Source organism: Fringilla coelebs (genome assembly GCF_963513975.1).
Source record: "Fringilla coelebs genome assembly, chromosome: 2".
NCBI lineage: Eukaryota > Metazoa > Chordata > Aves > Passeriformes > Fringillidae > Fringilla > Fringilla coelebs.
In genome coordinates, this window is record NC_140029.1 from 70665350 (window position 1) to 70688654 (window position 23305).

The 23305-nt window shown below is 40.4% G+C and overlaps 1 protein-coding gene across 2 annotated transcripts in view; it reads left to right on the plus strand.

Moving 5' to 3' along the window:
* The first annotated feature begins 195 nt into the window (after positions 1-195).
* LNX2 (ligand of numb-protein X 2) overlaps positions 196-23305 on the plus strand; it is a 58721-nt gene continuing 35611 nt past the window's right edge. Inside the window, exon 1 of one of the 2 annotated variants that reach the window (XM_084227240.1) lies at positions 196-321. The gene's annotated coding sequence lies outside the window, so the exon portion shown is untranslated. The remainder of the gene's footprint in view (positions 322-23305) is intronic. The other variant, XM_084227239.1, reaches the window with a different exon arrangement.

Consider the following 23305-nt stretch of genomic DNA (forward strand, 5'->3'; position numbering starts at 1 on the left):
CGCTCCGGGCTCCGCGCAGCCGATCAGGCGAGCGGCGGGGACACCCCGGCCCGGGGCTCCGCCGCGTCCCGCCCCGGCCCCGCTGCCATAGGCTGCGGTTCGCCCGGCCCCGCGCCCGGGGCCGCCGCCGGAGTGGCGGAGCGCCGCTGTCACTTGGGCCGCGCCGCTGCCCGCGGCGGGGGGCGGAGGCGGGAGCACCGACCCGGCCCGGCCCGGCGAGACACGTTCTCCAAGTGCTGCTGCCCGGAGTTTGCTTCCCCTAAGGCGGGGCGGGCGCAGCCGGCGCGGCTGAGGAGGAGAGCACTGCGCGGAACCGGCGCGGTGAGTAACTTCCCTGCCCCGCGCTGTGCCGTGCGGCTCAGCTCCGCTCAGCCTCCCTCAGTGGAGGGGGTCCCCCGGGGGCGGCAGCGCCGGGCTGAGCAGCTCTGCGCAGGCAACAAGTACGGGAGTGGGGCCGGGCCCCGGAGCCGCCGTGCGGGGCTGAGGTGGCAGCCTGGGAGCAGCGTCCCCGCCCTGGAGACCCCGGCTCGCCGGCGGGGCTGAGCTCGGCGGCGCCTGCCCCTGCAGCGCGTCTCTGCGAGGCTGAGCTGTGGGCTCCGGTGCTGGAGACCCACTCGGAAAGCGCCTGTTTCTGGGTCCCCCGATACACCTATGCTGCTCTCGTGTGGCTTCATTAAAGAAGCTCTTTTCTGGAAAGGAGTCAGATTACGGCGTGCGGGGGAGGCAGAGGAACAGCTGCGAGCGAACCCCTGCTGCAGGAGCGGGTTTCAGGTTGTGTGTTTTACAGCTGCGCCAGAGGAACTCGGGGCTGGCTGCGAAATGCCGCTGGAGTCCGTGTGGTTCGCAGCTATTTCCCAACGTTCAGTCTAGCCCTCGGAACTCCCTGGTTTCTCCCATCAATTGTTAGCTCTTGGCACTGAAAATCTGGTTAGAAAACTTTTAGCCTTTTACACTCCTAACAAGGCGTACTTTAAAATTATCATTGCTCTTGACGGAATCGTAGTACTTGGTCACCTAACGGAGAAAACCGTTCCTGGAGCTCTGGTAGGGATCAATCTGGTAGTCTCTGGTGACTTTTCTTACCGTGTTCATAATGCATAGTGCTGATTGCTTACTTCTCTAGAAATCTATTAAGTACTTCTGAGCTTCCTTTAATTCCTCTTTTAATTACATGATCTAGGGGTTTGTTTTTTGTTTGTGTGCAGAGTAAAAAATGTCTGCGAGGGATTAGCTTTGGACTACATTTGATAGTCTCCGGAAATAAATTTCCAATCATAAATACTTTCAAACTTCTGTTCAAAATAGGAACTGGTCAGAGCTGCATGCTCATTAAATAAACACTTTGAATTCCTGATTTTATTTTTTTATTCCTCTACCCACTTCTTCTGGCTTTGTAATGCTTTATTCTAAGCTGCAATCCAGCAGCAGATCAAGGAGGCTTAGGAAGAAACATGATGGTTTTGGTTAGTGTCCCTACCACTTGGAAAATAAACACGTTAGTACCGTATGCTGCCCCGACTTTATTAAAACAAATTTCCTCAAAATGGAAACAAGTTATGTCAGTGTACTTGCTAGAACCATAAGACTTAATAGGAGTTCTTTATAATTACTCTATTTTTTTTCTTACTGTCACATCACTGAGTAAGAAATCCTCTCCCCTGAACACAGTGCAATATAAAATTATTAACTCCAGAGTCAGCAGGCTGCAAAGAGCACTACTGTGGCCAAGCAGATTTTTAAAAATAAAATAAAGTTGTGATATTATGTTTTAAAGTGCTTGTACTGTTGCAATTCTAAAATGTATGGATATTAAAACTCATAATTTTGCCGTGAGTTTTCAGTACTGAGTTTCTGACTGTACTCACCGTTTACTTTGCTTGGTGACTTCAGCAAGAGGGAGCCCAGGGCCTTGGACTCAGGTCTGAGATTTGCAGAGGTAGTATCTTTTCTTAACGCTGCACCTGAATTTTCTGTTAGCTGAACAACAAAAAATGTGAGAGTTTAGGGACAAAACTTTGCAAGAGGAATGTAAGCTGGCGATTGGGTTCTCTTGAGATGGGTTAAAAAATAAAGCTTACTAAAACCTGTCCTGCCAAAAACGGTGGCTTTGACATTGCAACATTTGGCATTTGTTTGTTGTGTACTCTCACAGAAGCACTGATCACCTCAGTGAAAGTTTCTTTTTTTGTAAGCCTTTACCCATACTGGGCGGTCTCAATCTTGGTATATATTTATGGGCCTGCATTACTGAAAAACAGCAGAAGTTTGTTAGCTACTAGTTAAAACTGTGTATCTAAAAATATGCCAAAATATCCCCCTCTTCTTTCATCTCCTTTTTCTGTACTTCTAAAAAATGTTAACATATTTGAAAGCAACTGGGAAGAAGTTATACCAGCAATATCAAAGTGAGATGTGTAAAGACATGATGTGTACTAGATAATTAATATAAATTATTGCCTTGCATCAGCAAAATGTTGCTTGTTTAAAGAGTTACTAGACATGAACAGCTGTAACTAATAAGAAAACAACATTCATTTGGTGTTAAAATGCTACCTGATGTAAAAGGCACCAGGGAAAGCTGGTTGGCTATTTGATATGCCAGTGGCTTGTCTCTGATATTTGAAAATTCTTTGTTGATTTGGTTGGCAAAAGCATTTTTAATGTGACACCACTGAATTGCATGCTGTTTAATTGCTTTATTAGGTCAGTGGAGTTTGTCCTTTAGAAATTGTAGTGCCTTTTGAAGATGAAAATGCTTTTAAATGTTAGTATAAAGTTATATAATTGATAGGTCAAGGTTTCTATGGAGCAAAAAATTAATAATATTGTGGAGTGGTTTTTTTGGTTCTAATTCTGTAGATATTTGTGCTTGCATATGCTTAATTTTAAACATCCCAGTATTTCTTTTGGAATGACAGGGTCTGCTCTTAGGCTTAATGATGAGCCTACATGTAAATGTTTTTGAGGTTGAGATTTATGTTTGCAAAATTCATGGGCTGAACCTGTCATGTATTTTCATACTGACTGCTCTGTATTCTGCATGAGAGAGTGTAGGTGGCTGGTGGGACTGGGCTGCACCTTGGCACATGTGGAAATGCTCCCAGCCCTGCTGTTGTGTTACAGGGGATATCAGTGCTGTACCCGAGCTGGCTTCATCCTTGCAATGTTCTCTGCAGTACCACAGGCGTGTCTTTTATTTCTGAAGCACTTTGGTGGTACCAGAGATGTCAGTCCTCTATATCCCATAGATAGTTATTTCAACTGATGTCAGTTTAGCAAGTGATTTATGGGCTGGAATAGGAGTGGAATCTCTTGTGGAGTCTCTCCTGCTGAGCTCTGTGTTAGGTGGTGAACACAAAAGCCAAAGTATGCTGCTGTTTGATATAAAGTCAGATAACTTGTGAGCGTACAAGATTTCAAATAGTCTTGCATTTTTTCCATTCAAATAGTGGCAACTATTTTTGACGTGGGAACTTGGGGTAACATAGCTCAATATTTTCAGTCTCATTTTTGCTCCAAGTAAGCAAGTTGATATTGCTCTGGAGTTCTGGCATGTTGTTAAGGTCTAGAATTTTCTTACTGTCATCACAATAAACCAGATTAAATAGGGTAGGAAAGTAATTATTAGATTGTAAATTAGTTAGATCAATGTTATATGGAAGGTAATTTTACCCAGGAAGAGTTGGTTCACTTTGGGATAGAGTGCTAGATTTTCTGTTTTGCCTGGCTATTTTTCCTTTGTTCCACAGAGAGGAATCATTGAGTAATCACAGAATGGTTTGAGTAGAAAGGAACCTTACAGATCATCTACTTTCAGCCTCCCTAGGAAGAAACACCTGCCACTAGACCAGGTTGCTCAAAGCCTAATTTTGGAAGAGGTGATTTTTGAATATTAACCAACTTTTTTGGGCTCCTCTTCTTTTGAGCACATTATCCCATGATGCTCAACTAAGGAGATCCCTGGAGAGGCCAGTCTGCTCTCCTGGAGCCCAGGGTGCTGAGCCTGCTGTGCTCCCTGCTTGCTGCCTTAAGGTCCTCAAACTCCACCATTCCAAGGTCACTGCAGCCAAGGCTCCCCCCTAGCTTCACATTCTGTACCAGACCCTCTTTGTTGGTGAGAACAAGGTTCAGCATATCACCTCTTCTTGTTGGCTCTTCTGTCATTTGGAAGAGGAAGTGGTTTTGTATTTAATTGGAGAGATTTGACACATTTAGCCATTGTTTGATGGACTATACAGAATTTTTCAGAAGAACCCTTGTTTGTAGAACAAAATGCAATTTGCTCAAGTAGTATATCCAATATATGAACTAATCCAGTTTCAAAATGTTGTAAATGGTAGCAATAAGTAGTTCTAGATAATGAAACAGAAGGAACTATGACTTATTCATCCTTTTTCTAGCAATAGAGCACAATGAAAAGTGATCCATGTTAAAGGAGAACACGTAAGTGCCTGGGCAAAGGGAGGCACCCAGTACTTGCAGAAAGGCGAACCAGGACTTTTGGATTGTGTTGCCTGGAGTGGTGTAGTGCTATCAGATATTATTCTGCACAGTGGGGAAAAATGAGCTACATGCTTCCTGCTTCTGCTTTGTACATTCCTTGCAGTGGGAGTGATTTTGAAGTGCGATACAGGCTGTGTTCCCCAGCCCCCAAGATCACACTACCACTGCGTGTTCCCATGACCTTCTCCAAAGAGGTTGCATAAGCCCAGTGGAACATGTCAGGATGCCTGTGTTGTACATTCCCAGGGGCTGGCTCTTTAGAAGACAATTGGAAGAAGGCACAGTTTATTATTGGGTTCAATGTAGTGTTCTTAAATGCTGTGTAGATTTTTATGTTCTTCACATGCAATTTTTGCTTGAATCTGAGCTCTCTGCCGCAGACAACCCTCTCTTACTGCAGTATCATTGTCAAAAACTGTGACCTCAGAAGACCAAAGAATTCCAGTGATGGATGATTTTAAGCTCTTACCTTCCTGTGCCCTTCTTTGTTCTTCAGATTGATGCTAATCATTGTTTCAGAGTTCATAGATAGGAAGAAGAAAGCTTGTACAGCAGAGGTTTTTTGGCACAATGGAAGAAAATTGAAATTCAACCAAACCTGAGGGAGGCTGACTTGTGTACCAAAACCAGTTTGTGGAAAGTGATTTTCTGTGATTGCTATCTTGTGCTTGGACAAATTGTCGTGTTCTGCCACAGGAATGTTATGTTTGCTCTGAGAGGCTTTGAAAGGACCAACCCAGGAGGCTTTTATTATGATACAAAGCAACGCTTCAGAATCCAGGTGTTGTGATTTTTCTGGACATTGAGTTTTGGTTGGCATTCCTGAACAAGATCTTAATTCTAAAAAGCAAACAAAAACTTGGCTGGTATCAGTGAGCCACCTTTGTTGGTGCATTTTATTTTGTCATGAAGTGAAAGTGCTTTTGTCGACATACCTTGTAGTCCCCAGATGAAATGAGCTGTGTCATAGTGGCAGTAGAATGGAGCCTGTGGTGGGGGTTTCTGTGGCTATAGCCATGTCGCCCAAATAATTCCTCTAATTGACCAGCAAAACCAAAACACCAAGAAGAAAGCCAGTAACCCCTACAAGGTTCTTGAGCAGACCATGTCCTGACTTCAACACAGCTGATTCTTCCACTGCCATCAGTAACAGCCTGCACAAAACAGCATGCTCAAAGTCCATCTTAGGGCCAAGTAGCCTCCATCTAGAGCAAGTCAAGGAGGATGCTGGTGACATTAATGTCTGGATGTGCCTCATGGGTAGTGCACTGAATATCTATAATAGAATAAATATTTAAGTGTGCATCTTAAGTTGCCTCTACATGTTTGGAGGTTAAAAGTTACAGAAAATACCCAAACCAGTTACTACTATCGCTGTTTCATGCAGAGGAGGATTCCTTATTGTTACTTCCAAGTTCATGCATTTATTTACCAATGGCCCACCCTTCTTTGTCTTCTTCCCTCTTCTTACTCAATCTATTGCCCTGGCCCATGTAATTTTCTCTTGCATTGCTTTTTTTTTAAATCAAGTTGTTTAACGCTTGTTTATAACCAGAATGAATTAACTGTGAGTGAAAGCTGGTCAATGCATCACAAGACCACATAGATCCTGATGTGTTGTGTAAGCATTCTGATCGTGTTGGAGAGTTTGCCATGAGCCCTGTCCCGATCGAACAGCTCTGAGTACCCTAGGCACAGTGTGTGTGCACCACAGCTCTCCCAGGTGCTGGGGACTGCCCCAGCCATGGGGGCTGCCCCAACTCTGAACTAAAGTAACTTGTTTTTTAAACTTCTTGAAAAACATTTTCAGTCAAGCTTCTTCCGGAGCGGGTTGATGAGGGTTTCCTTCTGTCTGGCATCTTTTTCCTGGTTTTATGTATTGTTTGTTCTAGAGCAGTTTTCTCAGCCTTTTTTTGTTATTGACAGAAGTTAATGAAGGCTCACCCAGTTCCTGCCTTTATGTTAATTAAAAATTAGTACCAGTCAATTCCTGGTCTATTTTTACAATTAGTCCACTGCTAAACTATCATTTCTGCTTCAAATGAAGATTGAAGGTTTAAAATTCACAGGGTTTCCTGCCTGGTATTAAACCAGTATTGAATGCCTTCAGATTTTGGGTTTGCTTCTTAACTATTTTAATCCCTTTTAAATATTAAAGGTAAGGCTAGACTCATTCAGATTCGATTAGGCTAAAAATACTTTTGGATCTGTCATGCATTTAATGCAAAATACCTTAAAACTGTGCATAAGTTCGATCTGTACATATGCATAAGAAAGCTTCATAAGAATTCAGTGTCCGCTCCCAAATGTTTCTTTTTTTGCAATCACCAGTAAAAAAGGTATCTTTCTACTTTGTCTGGCAAAGTAACTATTCTTCATTCCTGTTATCAGGGGCTTTGCTCAGCATGTCTGTTCAGCGCTGATACTTTTATATTCTGTAGCTGGAAGGGATACAAACTGAATTGGACTTCACCACATGCACAGCAGCAAATATACCTATCGTAGTGTATTTATACAGTGTTGGAATGATCCTGCATAAATAATCTATAAGGGTTTAGTTGTAAGGAGGGTTTTTTTCCCACTTAGAAATTCATTTTGACTGTAGCTGCTGACTTTCTATTGAATGTGGCTCTACTGCTTTTTTGCAGGGAAAATAACTTTGCGGTGAGGCAAAAGTGAAGGTGATTCAGTGGTGGTAAAAAGGAGAATCAGCAGCACAGCTTGTCTGAGCACTTGACCTGAGCTGTCTTGCCGTGTAAGCAGAAAAAGAGAATCTATGGGAAAATTAACACTAAAGTGAGTGGTAACACAAGATTTTGTGTTACTGGAGTGTGAAATGAAAACTGTTAACAGTCCTTTCTTCTGCGCTAAGGGATGTGTGTGCCATTGACCAGAGAAATGCTGTAGAAGTGTAATGCTTTGCTAACTTATATTTTGAAAAGTTTGGAAAGCTGTGAAGCCAGGAAATGTTCTGAAGTGTTGTGCTGTTACGAAGTTGAAGATACTTGACTAGGAAATTTTGGGTACAGCTTGACTTGCTTCTTTGCCTTCTACAAACAATCACATGTGAGTTTCACAACAGGTGAAGCCTTTAAGTAAGCTTCAATTTCAGTGAAGTCAACTTATTTCACACAGTAATGTCAACATTGTGCTGAGATTTTTATTTTTGCCTCAGATTGTCAAAGAGGAGAGAGTTACGTTTGAGCTGATACTGATTTGAGGATAAAGAGCATGGTTTGTTCTAAAGTGTTCCTATAGGTGAGTCTGTCTATACCCAAAAACTTGCTAAGCAGGTTAAGTGGATATGCAGGAGAGAAGGGACTTCACTACAATGCACCCACGTGTATTAGGAGCAATTGCTACCCAGTATATATAATTTTTCAGGTGATGTATCACATGTTGAATCCTATTTTGCCATCCCTGTAGTTTGACTGTACAATTGAATCCACAGCAGTGACTCCACAGGGCTCTTTATGGGCGTGAGGGTCCTTTTGCCTTTCACTGCTCCTCAAGAAGTCACTGACTTCAGGACAGTTATGATGATATGATTACAAAAGAGCATCCATGATGGGCTTTCTTTGCTGAGGCTCAATCTAATTGCTGCTTGTGCAGATCTGGTTAACATTCTGCTTGTCATTGAACTTTGCGTGCGTGTGTATATATATATAAAATTAATTTCTGTATGTGAAGAAGTAAAACAGCATAAAAAGGGAAAAAACAAACCCTGTACTTTCCCTTTCCCCTTCCCTTCTTAGACATCCTGCCAGATTTAGCTCTAACATTAAGTATTTTTATGGAAAAATGGAAAAGAAATACAAATTGATGCATGCAAAGCCATGATATGAGTGAAAGACATTACAGGAATATGATCTAGGATGTTTTTTACCAATTTAATTATTGTTCAGTTCTGTAGTTTTTACTTTTTAGTTGTGAAGTAAATAGTCTTTGGATGCTGTCAGCAGTTACAGCAGTGAGGAGCTTCAATCACGCACTGTTTAAATAGAAGAGCAGTACTGTTAATTGTCAACACTGATTATAGAAAATGTCAGGAACAATTTATGGGTTTCATTGTGGGGATTTTCATATAGATCGCCACACCAAAACTTCAGAACACAGTGAATGGGCGATGGAAAAAGAGTAACCTTTGTAAGATAAAAAGAGTAATTTTCTTAATTTTCCAGCTGATGAGTAAGCATGAAAGGAAAGACACCGAATTGCTTTTGCTATCGTGATATATTTTTCTTAGTCCACAGGTTGTTCTGTCTTTTTTTAATATTAAACTTAGTTTTTTGACATAAAATTATCCTGCTTCTCCAATTTGAAATAAATTGGAAGCAATTAATAAGTAAATAATCAAGCAGTTATTTAATCAGAGTTAAAACTGTATGTAAATATAGTTACATATTTATCTATAAAATTGCATTTAAGTATAGTGATAACAGTCTTTATTAGAAAAAGCGCTCTGATTTAACACAACTTGACAAGGATTAGGATTTAATAATGAATTAATTACTGTTTCCTGTTTGAGGGGGAATATATTTTCCCCAAAGACTCTGCTTTTAGTACTACATCTTTTTCCCCAGATGTTCTCGAATACATTCTGCATTGTTTTAAAACAACTCTAATCTTTAATACGATTATCTGTAAATTTCCTTTGTTTACTGAGGGATTTTTTCAGATTATCAAGTCATTTTTATATACAAATCCTCCTTTCCTTGGTGCATACCATAACTCTCCGTTGCACACCCAAGGCAGTGCCCCAAATGAAACCAACTGACATCAATTATTGATGATTACTCTGCCTGCTGCGAAGTGAAATCAAGTCTCCAGTCTCAGTTCAGGATATGTTTCAACACAGGGTAATGAGAGCAGGTGCAGGGAGACACTGGAGCGTGTGCATTGATTTGCAGTGTAAGCAAAGGCAGGTGACTTATGAGTTCACAGGTTTGAGAAGAGGAACTGGTTACAGCCAGAGATGTCATTGCTTCTGAAGAACTTGGGTGGTGTGTTTTCCTGGTACCAACACACCAAAATGAGAGGAGCTTTTTCTTTCTCATCATGGTGGCAATGTTGCATTACACTGGGGCATGTGATAGCACTTAACGAGAGGGGAGAGCCCCTCTCTCCCTCTTCATCCGGCCTAAATATGGCCTAATTTGATTTACTCTGACTCCATCAGGCTTCACAAGCTGTAACTGTACTCCCTATTTCTCGTGCACCAGTAACTGTCTTTCAGTGGGGTTTCCTAAGTGTGAAATCAAGTAACTTAACAGTGGAAGTATGGTTAAGCATCCTTTATGCCACTCCCTTTTGTGTCTGTCCTTTGTGTGGGATTGAGTTGCGGGGGGAAAAAAGCTTCAGAACAGAAACCAGCAACTGAGTTACAACACAGGTTCAGAAGAAGTGAGGGAAAATTGAAAGGCAGTGGATAAGCTAAAGCATGGCGCTTCTTAGTTTTGTAAATTACCTCCATGTAATTGTAGGCATCGTTTACACGTAATTTTTGACATCGTCTTTTTAATGCAACAGTTGCAGCAACTACATCATTAGTAAAATCCTTATTGCTTGTGAGGTTTAGAAGGAGCTGGAAATACTGCCTGAGCTTAGATACAGCTGAAAACTGTATTATCCTTTAGGGGAAAATAAGTCTGCTTGATTTGTTTCTGCTGGATAAAGTAATGAGTGAGGATTTGGGTTCAGCCAGATTTCCCCCACTGCAACTTCTTTCCAATACTGGCAGCCCTTATGGGCCTGCCTGGGTTCCCCTGTAACGCATTCACTCTTGCATGTTGTTTTGGTAAGCTGTTTTCAGGCTTTCAGAACAACAGACAAAAGAAGGGAAATCCACACTGGGTTTTGAAAACAATGTGTAATTTCTTGGGACAGAGCAAGCTGTGCAGAAACATAAGCATTTTTCATGTTTGAGGTTGTCAGAATCTGTTGTAGGAAAAAAGGTCAGATATCAATACAAGAGTCTGATATTTCTCCATCAGGACTGCCCCTCCATTTTCTGGATTCAGGAGTTCCAACTCCAAATGTTAGGCAGGAGTAAGAAGTAAGTGAAAAAGGATGCATCTTCGAAGGACAAAGCAGTGCAGTGAGAACTTCCCTTGTTGGCAAAAGCCTGAGTAAGCAGGTGGGGCTGGCAGCGTGCCCTGAAGGTTAATGCAGTCGGTCACCAAGCTGGAGGGGAAGGTGAAGCCCTTACTTCTGCCCAGCTTCTCAAGAAAGGCCCTCTGAGCAGGCTTCTGGCTGCTGCCTCTCATTTCACCTTGGGTGCTGGGAGAAAGAAATGGTAGCTAGGACCGAGACAGTGCAAGGCTAAAAAAGGCCCACCCAAAAATCAATGTGTATAATATTGATGGCATTTAGAACCATGTTGGTTTCTTTCTTTGGGTGTCTCCAAGCAGCAGCAGAGCCAGTGTTTCCTTTCTGCTGCAGCTGAGCTGCCCCAGTGGGCTCAGAGGCTGCTGTCTGCCCACCCAACCACCCCAGCTGCCTGTTGTGCTGGCTGGGGTTTTATGGTGCCCCTGAGGCTATTCCTGGATCATAAGTCTGTATTAGAGAAATATTTTTTTTAGTGCTAATGCAGGAGCGGTCTAGCTGAGCACAGACAGCGGTATTGTTAATTTTCCAGGCTGTTGCTATCTTACTCTCAGCTGTCCCTAGACATCCTTACCATTTTATGTTTCCTCTCTAATGGCATGAGCCAGGATGTCATAATATTCAAAATCAAATGTACCAGAAAATATAATAAATTAGAGTTGGGCTAGCAGAGTAATTGAAGAATAAACTGAATTTAAACCGAACAGGATTGTATTTTGAACTGATTGCTATTCACAAAATGCACCAGAGGAGTGTGACTTCATGTAGATTTACTATTGATGGCAGCATTTCCTAGATGACTCTTGGCAATAAAGAAATAAAAACGGTGTGAACTTTTGGGTTAGTACCAAAACATAATAATGCAGTAAAGGAAAAGTACTGTTCTTGTTACACTGCAAAGTGGTTCTGGAAGAAAACTTTTCCTGTGTTTTATTTATTTATTTAAGATGTTTACATGTATTTAGAAATCCTTGAGTTTATAAAAAGGGAATACAGGCCTTGGCATGGATATAACTGATTTTTTTTCCCCAACTCTTAATGTAATTCTTCTGTAAGAAACTACTTAGGAAATGTAGCAGTAGAGTGGATTTCCCTCAATTCCAAAAATTGAGTTTAAGGACATTTCATGTCCTTAAGGAATTTTCAAGTTGTTTGCCCAGACACTTTTACAGCAGATAGTCTGCGTATTTTTCTTTGAGTAGAATTTTCTATTTTCTATTTCACTAAAACCAAGTAATGTATGTACAAAGACATTTTAAAAATAACCCTTCAGCTGTGATGCTAGTAGAGGTGTAGGGAGATGGCATAAGATCTGGATTTGTGAGCTACAAGTTACATGAGCTGAGCCCTGTGTTTTTCTGTTCTCTTGAAATGTGAAATGAGATAGAGCTAGTGAAAGGCACCCTGAGGGTTGCTTTTACAGCCAGAAGCCATGGGAAAGCCTGTGCAAGTGGAAGCAGTCAGCAGCAGGTACTTGCTAAAACATAGCAAGTGCTGTCTGAGCTGCTGGGTCGAGGAATCTGCGTGGGTTGTGCGAGAGCCAGCCCTGTGCTGAGCAGGCCTGTTGATGTTGAGGTAGTCAAACTGCTGGTGTGCAGAGAAACTGAAAAAACACGCTGGACAATACTTTATTTTCTATTTATTCTTATTTTGAGAAAGCAAAAGAAATTTTGCAAGGACAAGATTTGTGGGGGCAATGATCCAAGCTCAAGGCAAGACTCATTTTTCAGAATTATGTGCTGTGGTGGAATACCAGCAAATGGAAGGAAGGGCTGTTCAGTCGTAGAAATTGAACAAACCTTTGGTGGCAGTAGGGACAGATGGGAAAAAAGCAATATTACTGCACCAAAAGAATTAATTTTGTAATAATAAGCAATATGATTTGTTTAATTGAGCTCTTCTAAGTTTAAAGGTTTAAGTTGTGTTTAAATGTGAAATGGTATTGTTTATTTTCATAATTCTTGTAAAACTTAAATAAGGTTCTCTACCAGGAATGATAATGAAATCCATTTGATTTTTAAACTAATACTACAGAATGGTAAAAAAAATGCAGCTCTTGTGAGTTAAATACTTGAATATATACAGTAAGGTTTAGCATTATTAAACTAATTCAAAATGCTGTTAAATCCCTTGATTTAAATTACTTCGCTGTGCCATGACCCGATGGATTTAGAAATTAATCTAGAAGATGCAATTAATAGACTACTTATATCTCTCATGGAATACTTAAAATTAATTATTTTTCTGCGTGTATTTTGATCACTTAACTTATTTCCTTGCATCCATCCCATATCCCGTAGAAGTAGGCTGAGGGATCACCCCAGGAGGGAGGACGGACAGCTACTGTCTGTCCTTCCAGACTGACTGGGGAAATAGTGAGGGCCAGTTTCATAAACAAGCTGCCAACAACCTTGGCTCTCTCTTCAAACTTGTGTAGGAGAGAACTTGGGAGAATGCTGTTATAAAGGAAAAAATAATCTTCCTAACAGTAGGGGGGAAATCGGCAGCATTTAACCCACTTAAAAAGAAACAGGCACTACAGGAATTCCTACAGGAAGGTTTTGAGGAAGGTAGCATTCAAGATCTGGTATTTCTGCTTGCTGCAATGGGAAGTTCTGATATTTTGTGAAAAATTAAGAGCTCTTTTGTATTAGTGAGGACTCCCTGTTACTTTCCATCTGTCTTGCATCCCAGGCGACTTTTGGTGAGTTAACAAAACACTGCTTATCTTTGAGAGCTTTCCCCAGTGGAGCACAACACTTGTAACAAGTGTTGTCTGATTAAGGTTTTTTCTAGCTGTGGTCAGTCTCTTTCCTAATGCTACTTATCTTGTTAAATTAGCCCATGGAATCTGTGTACTATGGGTGGGAGCTTACTGCTGGTAAGACCACTGGAGAAGCTTTGAGTGCAGTTGTTAGGGAGAAATATGATAGGTCAATGGAGTTCTTTCAGAGACTTGTGGAGCTTGATTTGCTTTCAAAATATGCTGGTGGGATGGAAGAAGGTAATTATTTCTGATAAAGTTCATTTCAGTAGTAAACATTAGAAACAACTCAGTTTGAGCAGTCCAGATTCTTTTGGAAGCTGCAGGCAGTTGAATCATGTATTAGAATGTAAGCAGTATATTTTCTGTAACATTTAGAAGCAGAAAATCCTAACCATTTTCACAGGGCAGATGCATCCTGGAAACATGCAGCAGTTACCATGATTAACCATTGGAAAACACTGTTGTGCTCAATCCTGTAGTGATGTGCCCAAAAGTCCTTTGACAACCAAAAGGAGTAGTAACAAGGAACCCAAAAGTGCTGTTGCTGGCATGTGAGGCACAGGCAGTACCTGGGACCTGCCAGTTTCTTATGTGAATGCTTTTAGTTAACACGTGAAAGCTGGAAGGACTTTGAAAAGAAAAAATATTAGAAAAAAATATTAGAGGATGCTTTATGGTATTTATTCAAGAACTCTTCTTTCCTCATCTGATTGGTAAGTAAACCATAGTGCATAAATGTAATGGAAGCTTTCATCATTTAAAAAAGATGTTTATATATCTGGTGGCATCACTGATGGGCAGCTAATCCAGTTAGGTATGGCTGGTGACGGTTTGCTACAGACTGAGTAAATATCATAAATACCTAATGATGGGAAACTCAGGAACAGTCAACATGAGCAGCTCTGGGATCCAGAATTGCAGAAGTGTGTATTTAATGTGTACATGTGAAGTAATCACTTAAGGTAGTTCCATTGTGCAGTGATGCTGTTGGGATCAACATTTAATGCTGCAATTTCTGTTGAGGAGTGCTTTTTCTGTATTAGGTGTGCAGGGAGACAGTATTATGTAAAGTCATTGATGTCATTGCATGGTGGCTGATAAAGCGGACAGGTGGGATGAGAGATCTGACTGATGTGCACGACATCCATCCTTGTACACCCTGCTGCTGGGGTGTGTTGGACTACTGAGGATCATTGTGTGGTATGTTGTTGAATCCTTTAGGGAAAGCCTTTTAAAAAGCTGGCAAGTCAGCTTTACCATGGAGACTTTTATGTCTGAAGAATCTTTTCAGTCTGTTGTTTTAAATAATGCATGCCCCAAAGCAAGTATAAGTCATAAAATCAGAAAATACCAGGGTGGGAGGGACCTTAAGGATCATCTGGTCCAGCCTTTCTCTACAAAAGTCCAGACTAGACAAGATGGTGCAGCACCAGATGCATCTCCAGATGCATCTTGAAAGTGTCCAGCATTTGGGAATCCACCATTTCCCTCGGGACATTATTCCAATGGCTGATTGTTCTCATTGTGAAAAACATTCCTTTTGTGTCCAATCACAATCTTAACAAGAGATAACTTGTACCCATAAGCCCTCATATTTTCCATGTGTCTCCTTGTAGAATAGGAGTCTCCAGCTTCTTTGTAGCCACCCTCTAAATACTGAAACATGTTGATAAAGTCTCCCCTAAGCCTTTCCCCAAGGCTGAACAAACCCAGTTCTCTCAGCCTCTCCTCATATGGCAGACTTTCCACTCCTTTTGATCATCTTTCCCCTCTCTGGGCCTTCTTCAGTTTCTCCACATCTCTTTTGAGCGCTTCTAAGTGTGTCCATTAGATAGGGAGATGAACAGCTCGTCAATTCAGATGTTGCTCTGTTTCATGTTCAGTCAGATAGACTTTGATGGTTTTAATGTAGCAGCACAAAGGCATTTTGCGAATGTGAAAAGGAATATTAATTCCATCTTTATCCCTGAAAAGTTCAATGAAAAAACCAGGGAAGAGCCTTTCACATGTTTCACTATGTTCTTTTCCTACCTTGGTAAGAGCTGCTGCTCTTTTTCCTTTACAAAGGATGTAGTAGCTGAAAGGAAACTTTCTTCGTGTGAAAGAAAAGAAAGAAAATGAGTTTAGAACATCATCAGCAGAAATATTTCATGGGACTCACAGAGGGTCTCTGTGCAAAAACGGGAGAACTACAGATACGAACTAAGTCCCTGAATGATGCAGTAGTTTGTTTGAAGTGGCATACCAGTAAAATTCCAGTAAAAATTTTTTTTTTCTTCTCAGCTCTTCCACATTTCTGAAGAGGGCATAGAAAAAGCCCATCAGAGAAGTTCATAAAGGTTATAAGTTCGTAAATGTTAAAACCTTTATGATTGTCAGTGACTTAGAGATTATTGGGTAAAGGCATTAAATAAGTGAAGTATACAGTGACTGTATCATGGGCAGTATGTTGTTCTGTTACACCTTACAAAGTTAAAATCTCATGAGTTGAAAATGTGTTTCCTCATATTTATGCATAACATAGACCAGCACAATTGCTCAGCTAAATAAACAGGACATTTTCAATTATAAGGTGCCATTACCTTTGTGTGTTCTTGTCATTTATGAAATCAGTGGGTGGTTAATTAAATTGCTCCTTTGGACTCTCCTGAAGGCTGTGTATTAATTATATTTTAGTGGTGGTGTGCACATTTCTCAACTTTTTAATGAGGGTAAAAGTTGTTTACCTCTTCCTTTGTGGATGCTTTTTTTTTTACGTTAGTATAATATGGGGTTTTGTGGTAGGTTTTTCTTTCTTTCCTGTGAATCTCATTATTCAGCTGCACTTTGCAATCATGTGGCATGCCTTAGTTTAAATGAAATCTTAAAATGTTAAATTTTGTGTTGCAAAGTACTACTAAAGCTGCAGAGTCTGTGTGTTAAACTCCATGTTGTTGGAGGGAACAGGTTCAACATTCAGAACAGGCTTCCTTCAGCCACCCAGGTCTTTTGAAGACACGGCTTCTGAAAGCAGTTCTGGGGCTCACACCCAGAATTCTTGTTCAGCACGTTGGCTGAGCAGGCAGATTTTAGCTGTCTTCCTCCTTTCCTCCGTAGAAGGAGCAGCACTGATGCTTGTGAGTTCAGAGGGAGACTTGTGGCAGCAGGTTTTGTGTGGCAGGGTAAGGGCTATGCTTACACCCCCTTCATTTGCTGTGTGGTGTTTCACCATGCTGTTCCATACAGCTGATATCCTCATGGTAAAAATCGTGCTCTCTTAGCAAATGCCATTTCCAGCTATGATTTAATTAATGACACGTGCTGAAGGAAGCCTGCGTAGGTGTAGTACTGGTGTGCTCACAGAGGAACACAGTAGCTGGAATTGGCTTGTGTTGTTTCTTCAGCTGAAATGGGGCATTACAAGTAGGTGTAAAAACCCAAAGAAAACGCCGCTAGCCTAGCATAAGTATCATTGACATTGTCATTTTACTGCTGTAGGAAATGTCTTCAGCAGAGGTCAAAAGTTTTCTTAGTGCTATGCCTTTGAAATACCATCACAGGTTTTATCTCATGGAAAGAAGCAGAATGTGCCTCACTTCTGACTAGGCAATTTATTTAACTGGTCTGATCGTCTCACTAGAGGTGATGTCTTCTCATCTAGGCCATGCAGCTCTTCTGTGAAGCAGAACGACATCAGTCCTCTTCGTTATGCTGTTTATCCAAGCCTGTTTGTTTAAAGCCAAACCAAACCAAGAAGAGGCAGGAAAAACAGATTTGTTGCTGTTTCATAGGGATGATTTACTTTGCAGTGATATTTCCTCAAGTGGAGGATATTATAAAGGCCACCCTGAAGTCTTCTGAAGTATCCACTGAGACCTCAACCTGAACCCTTTGCTGCTGGGGAACGCTCTTCTACTGCTCATTTATCATGGTGTTTGTAGATTTGGGGTTTTTTTTTATCCACTTCATGGAACTAAGTGAAGGAAGAGGACAGTCTTGAGGGATATGGTGGTTATCACATTTAGCTGGTCGTCGACTCTCCTGTATGTAATTTCTGTAACGTCCAGTATAAGGGAAAAATAATACTAAAGTATTCAATTTGCAAGTGGTGTTACTAGACTTTATAAAAGCTGCCGTGGAAGATAGTTGTTTGTAGTTTTTGAGTCTGCAAATAAGCATGATTTTATAGTATTCAAAAATAGTTAATTGACTATTTAATTAGAAAGAAAACCATAATAGTTTATTTGAAAAGAAAACCATAACATTTCTCCTCCTTTTTTAATTGACAGAAGTAAAGCAATTTCAGAATGTAAAACAGACTTTCTGTGTTGAATACACCTCTAGTATTGAGATACTGAATTATAAAACTATACAGAAATTTTGACTTTTTCAGAAAGTATGTGCAGTTTTGAGAACAGTTTCAATGTTCCACTTTATTTTTTTTCTTTAAAAAAGCAAGAATTTTCTGAAATAGAGAAGTGGAAGAAAGAAAAAGAATGTTACATAATCCACCTTGTTGTTTTTCTTGCAAACATTGTGTTGCTTTACATAATATTTATGGCATATAGCACGACAGGGGCTCGAAATGTCCCATCTGTGTTGTAACGTCACCTTACACACGGAGTTACTGTAAGGATTCCTGTGCAGGTCATCCCTGCATTCCGTGGGGTGTTCTTCCAAAACTGGGAGGTGCTACGGGGAGTAGCAAGGTTGCATTATGCATTCATGAGAAATGGCTGGCAACATTTTAGCCTGAAGTTAATTGTAATGTTAAGTTTATGTTTTGGAAAGGACATGGTGTAAGAGAGTACCTGCAGTTCTTCTACACTGGCTCCTGCTCCAGTTACTATTTGCTGAGCCACAGCTGTTAGGGCTTCACTCATATTCGTGTGAAGTTAGGTGATTAATTTACTGCTTTAAGGAAATCAAACCCTGAGAGCTGCTTAATGGCTTTAGGAGGAACTGGTCCTGTTTTAATTACCCATTGGTGAATTAATTGTGTATACCAGCATGCCAGCCTTTTTTTCCTTCTAGTTCCCTGTTACCATGTGATATCCCCTCCTCCAAGAGATCAACAGTATATTCTTCTTGTTGGGCAGGTATTCTGTGTTGCCTCCACTGCAATGGTAGGCTAAGAAATGTAGACTAAAAAGGTGATGAAGGGAAGGGGCTGTCGTGCTCTGTGTTGCAGGTTTTGTAACAGCTCCTGGGTTCCGGCTGCCAAGGAATTGTACCGGGGTGTTTCCAGGGCTTTGCTCGGCATTTTAAGGATGCTCCTCTTCAGAGGCTGGGTGCCGAGTCCTTAACTGCAGGTTAGACCCTGTGATGAGAATGACAAACAAGAAATGAGGGGGATGCTTTTGATTCAGCTTGTTTCAAATGTATAGGCTATTAATACATGAAGTAGAAAGTGAATCTCTTTTAAATTAGCTGGTTTGTGCTTTTTGTTTATTTTTTAAAATTTCTTTTTCCTAGGTTTTTTCCTAAATTATGTGGTTCTCTGGTATGTTGGGTTTTTTTTTTTTTAAAAGGCTGTTGCTTTGCAAAATGTTGTGGTCAGGAATCTAGATTTCACTTGCCTAAATACAAAGGCTCATTCTGGTGATTTATATGTATGTGTGCAAATTTTTAAAGATTAAAAAAAATTTAGCTATGCGCAGTTGTGAAATGCAATTTTAAAAACACATTTCCTGCGTTATGTGAGATAATACAAAGATACACTGTATCTTTCTAGTTAGAATGTGAGGAGAAGTGAAATGAAATGAAACGTTTATGCAGATACAAGCTGAGGTCTGTGTACCTTCTGCCTGAAATTAAACCAACGTCCTCCTTTCTCATGGCTATTTGTATTATTTATAATTGCATGAGATGTGTATTGAGAGGGTGGCTGGGAAATAAGCTCTTAAATGTGAAAGCTCTTTGGTCTCCTAGGATACGTATGTAGTAGTAGTTGTACAGTGATCCATAAGGTTTTCCATTGGGCATATTAGAAACCCTGTGAACTTCCAGGTAGCCTTTATTAACCACCTTGCAAAAAAAGGTTGCTCATTTTGCTAGGCACTGTGCAGAGCATGCAAACTTTAAGTAACACAAGTCCTTTGATTGAGACTGTTAAAAATTAGGAAGGGTTGACATGCTTCAGAAAAACAGAATGAGAAACTAAAGATCATTCAGGCATTTGCTCCTTCTATTTTCAGTAAATCTGTTTGCCTTCAGGATTTGTGATGTATAGGAATTTTGAAAAAAATTGCACTTAATGTTTCCAAGTGGAAATGTTTGTCTGAAAGAATAATTCCCGTTTTGCTGTTTTTCTGGGATTTGAGATGGGGAAGGAAGAGAAGGCAAGAGAAACATGGAGGAGCAAGTAGGGTATCAGCTCTGGCTGTCAAGAGTTTTTTTTCTTAATTGAAGATTGGAAATTGTTGGAGAGGTTCAGTGGTTTTGCTGGTGAATTTTTTACCCCAAGCATACTGTGTATCAATATTAAACCTAATTATTTGGGATAAGGTTTTATAGCAACTTCATTGCACACTTTGGCCCCCAGTTTTCCACTAACTAGGAATCTCTAAGCCAAGGCAACCCCTTGGTTGCATTTGAAAGTTTGAAGGGAGTCAGGAGGCCAGTGGAAAACAGGAGTCACCAGCCAGCCAGAGCCTCAGCAGATGTGCTATTCTCCAAATCTATCATCTAAAAAATACCCACACCTTTTATTATATATGGGAAAGCTGCAGTGATTTATTTTCAAGTACTCAGTGGAAACAAAAAGTCTTTGTAAACCCTTTCTGTTTTAGATTCCATTTAGTCATAAAGTTTGGCTAGAGCTAAAGCAACAGGACATGCTTTAACAGCAAAGTATCAGTTCAGAATTTAACTTTATTGAAACTTAATATTCAGTTAAACTGGTCTGTGTGGACAAGCACTAAATCTGAGTTTATACATTTCTAGTCCTGAAGTTTACAAAGGGAAATGTATGCAAATTACTCCTTCAGCCAAATTATGGTATATTATTGTTGTAGCTTTCCAGTGTAACTTCTTGGTTCCATGAGCAGTTTTTCTTTTCCGTCTTCAAATTCTTCAGCTAGCATAGCCTTTTCACGACTCTGTCATCCCTATATCTTTTATTTTACAGTGTCATGTTGCCTGGGATATTATCTATTGTTTCTGTGTTTTTATCCCATATGACTGATCTTAAAAGGCAGTGTTGTGTGTTGTTGAGTCTCCTGCTCTTAAAGCAAGTTGTCTCCTTTGAATGAAACTCTCCTCATGTTCTTGCCTGGATGTCTGGTTTTCAGATTGCACTCAGAAAGGACAGTATAAAGGCTTTTAATTACTGTGTTTGTCCTCCTCTTGGTTCATTAAATTGAACTACTAGCTTTTTCACTCTTAAAATCAGTGGAAATCAAGGCTGTTCTTTTACTGCAGTGGTAAACAGTTCTTCACTGATGTGTGAAAAATTGGGTTTCTGACCCAAATGTCTGTGTCTAGGTGGAAACTAGTAACTGTAGAGCAAAATGTTGTTTGCTCTACACTAGGTCCCGTTCATCTGAGTCACTGCACTACTCTGAACTTGATGGTAAGTTTGAGTTACTTCTTAAAAGCTCTGGATTTTATGAACAGGAAGTTTGCAGATGAACTTCTGAGTATCTCATTGAATCCTTGTTGCTGCTGATGGAGCAAAAAAGCTTGGAAGTCTGCTATTTCCAGGTAATCCGTTGCATGCTAGGTTTGTTCCGTGAAGAAATCCTGGCCTTATGAAAACAGCAGCAACTGCTGCTGCTTCTGTACGAAGGGTAGGCAGGTGTCTACAGCTCCTCTGGTTCTTGTGTTGCCTTTCTGGCATCCCACAGTCTTTGTGCACAGCACTGCTCCCTTTTTGAGGAAAATAAATATGTCCCATGGGAATATGCATCCTTATCTTGGAGACACTGTAATACTTTGGGATTGGTTGCACAGCTCCCAATGGAGCAGGAGTGTTGTCTGGGGTAGTTTCTAGCTTTTGGACAATGTAGCAATGAAAAAAAAAAGTTATAAAGTTTTTAAAAATGTTTCACGTAAGTATTTGGCATAAAACATGTGAAAGTGTTTAGTCTGAGTTGGGAGTTAAAAAAAAGTATGGAAATAAAAGGTGGTTTGAATTTTTTATGTCTGCAAACCTAGCCTAACTTGTTGAGAAGTGCTTGGTTTGGGAAAATGAGAATTGTGGTTAGGGAGTGCAAAGAAGATGGATACTCCAGAGGGTGAGTCGTCTGCCTTTTAAAGACCTTTTTCCAAAAGCACTGCTAATGAAGTAATATCCTTCAAAGCAAGACTGGTATTTTAAAAGCTAGCTCTTAAGGGTTGAATACATAGAATAAATGAGGAAACAAAAATTGTATCATCCCCCACAGATGCAAAATTTCAGCCTGCTGAGAAGAGATTGGACAGGGAGGAGGAGGAGAAGGTTGGCTCCTTCCCGATGTAGCATGTTTTTGTCAGCCTCTGTTGCTGCAACCATTTTGACTGTGGATACAGAAAAGTGGTGCCTGAAGTTAGGAATCTGAACTGGTGGGGCTCTTCAGCGCACCATTCCTTTACCACTGTCTTCCAAAAATGTGGTGAATAGGAATTCCTTGCTGATGTGAGTAAATGTCTTGTCTGTATTTTACAAATTCATCGTTAACTATCTTAAATGTTAAATGAAATGCATTTTTCTTTCATAATTTCATGCCTTTTGGTTTTTTTAACAACTTGGGGTTTGTTTGCCAGATGAGTGTAGCAGTTGGAGTCCTGATGCCTCCCCACCCTAGGAAACTTCTGAGCTTTCCCCCTGTTTGCTTGTAGCCTTCTGTGAGGATTTAACTCTCTTTTATTGAGCAATTTTATTCTATTTTATTTTATGATTTATAGTTCTATTAATGTATCTCTCCTGTATAATTTCTGCATATGGCTATCAGTTTGATGTTTTACATAGATGCTGCCACTTACCTGTTTTAGTGCCACTTTTTTTTCTTTAGTTTTAATTTTTGCTACTCACTTAGAAGGTAATGATTTTAATTTTTTGCCTTTCTTTAGGAATATTACTGTTTCTTAAAGAGAACAAGACTACCGAGGAAAGCGGACAGAAATGCTGTAACAGCAGTTCAGCTTTCCCTCTTCCACATTATTCATTCTGCAGAGGGGAGTTAGGAGATTGCTGCTTAACATTTAGCCCCTGTCACTTGTGTGTGAATACATAGCAGGGCCTGCTGGCCTGCTGTGTGTGCACTACTATGCAGCTTGGCTAATGTTTCTCACTCGAATCTTAAAGAACTGTTTTTCAATAGTGTTACCACTGAGGTAGTTTCTTTCTGAGGGCACTAACAGGAGTCAGCGAACATGCTAAAGCAGCCAAACTTTGCACCTCAGGCAGGTAAAGAGCTGCACCATAGAAGCTTCCCTATGTAACAGCTAGTGAAATTCTATTTTTTAACATATGTGTGTGTGTATATATATAGCATGCAATCAGCCAAGCTAACAGGGAATGTGAAATAAAAAGCTGGCAAACATGGTTAGGGGATAGAGAATTGTTTTTAGAAAAAATATCTGTGTTTTTTCATTCAATAACTGTTGTTCCTGCTCTTTCTTGGTGGCTGTGTAATTACAAGGGCTGAAGTGGAGTATATATGATTCCTACAACAGGACTGAAAACAAATGCAGTTTTTGCTTCCGTATTATTTGTGTCTGTCAAATATGTATAACCAGACTGGATTTTACATAGTCAACTCAATGTCCACTTCCTTTTCTCAATCCTGTCTGGAGGCCTCAGACAAGCATTAGTCTACTGTGTATGTAAAGACCAGTTTGCATACAAAGTATTTAAATGGGCTTTATTTAAGATAATATTTGTATATATTAAGACTACATCTTCTAGATCTAACATGTTCTTATTATGTAAATTTTGCTGATGTGTGGAGCCATTTATTTTCAGTATCT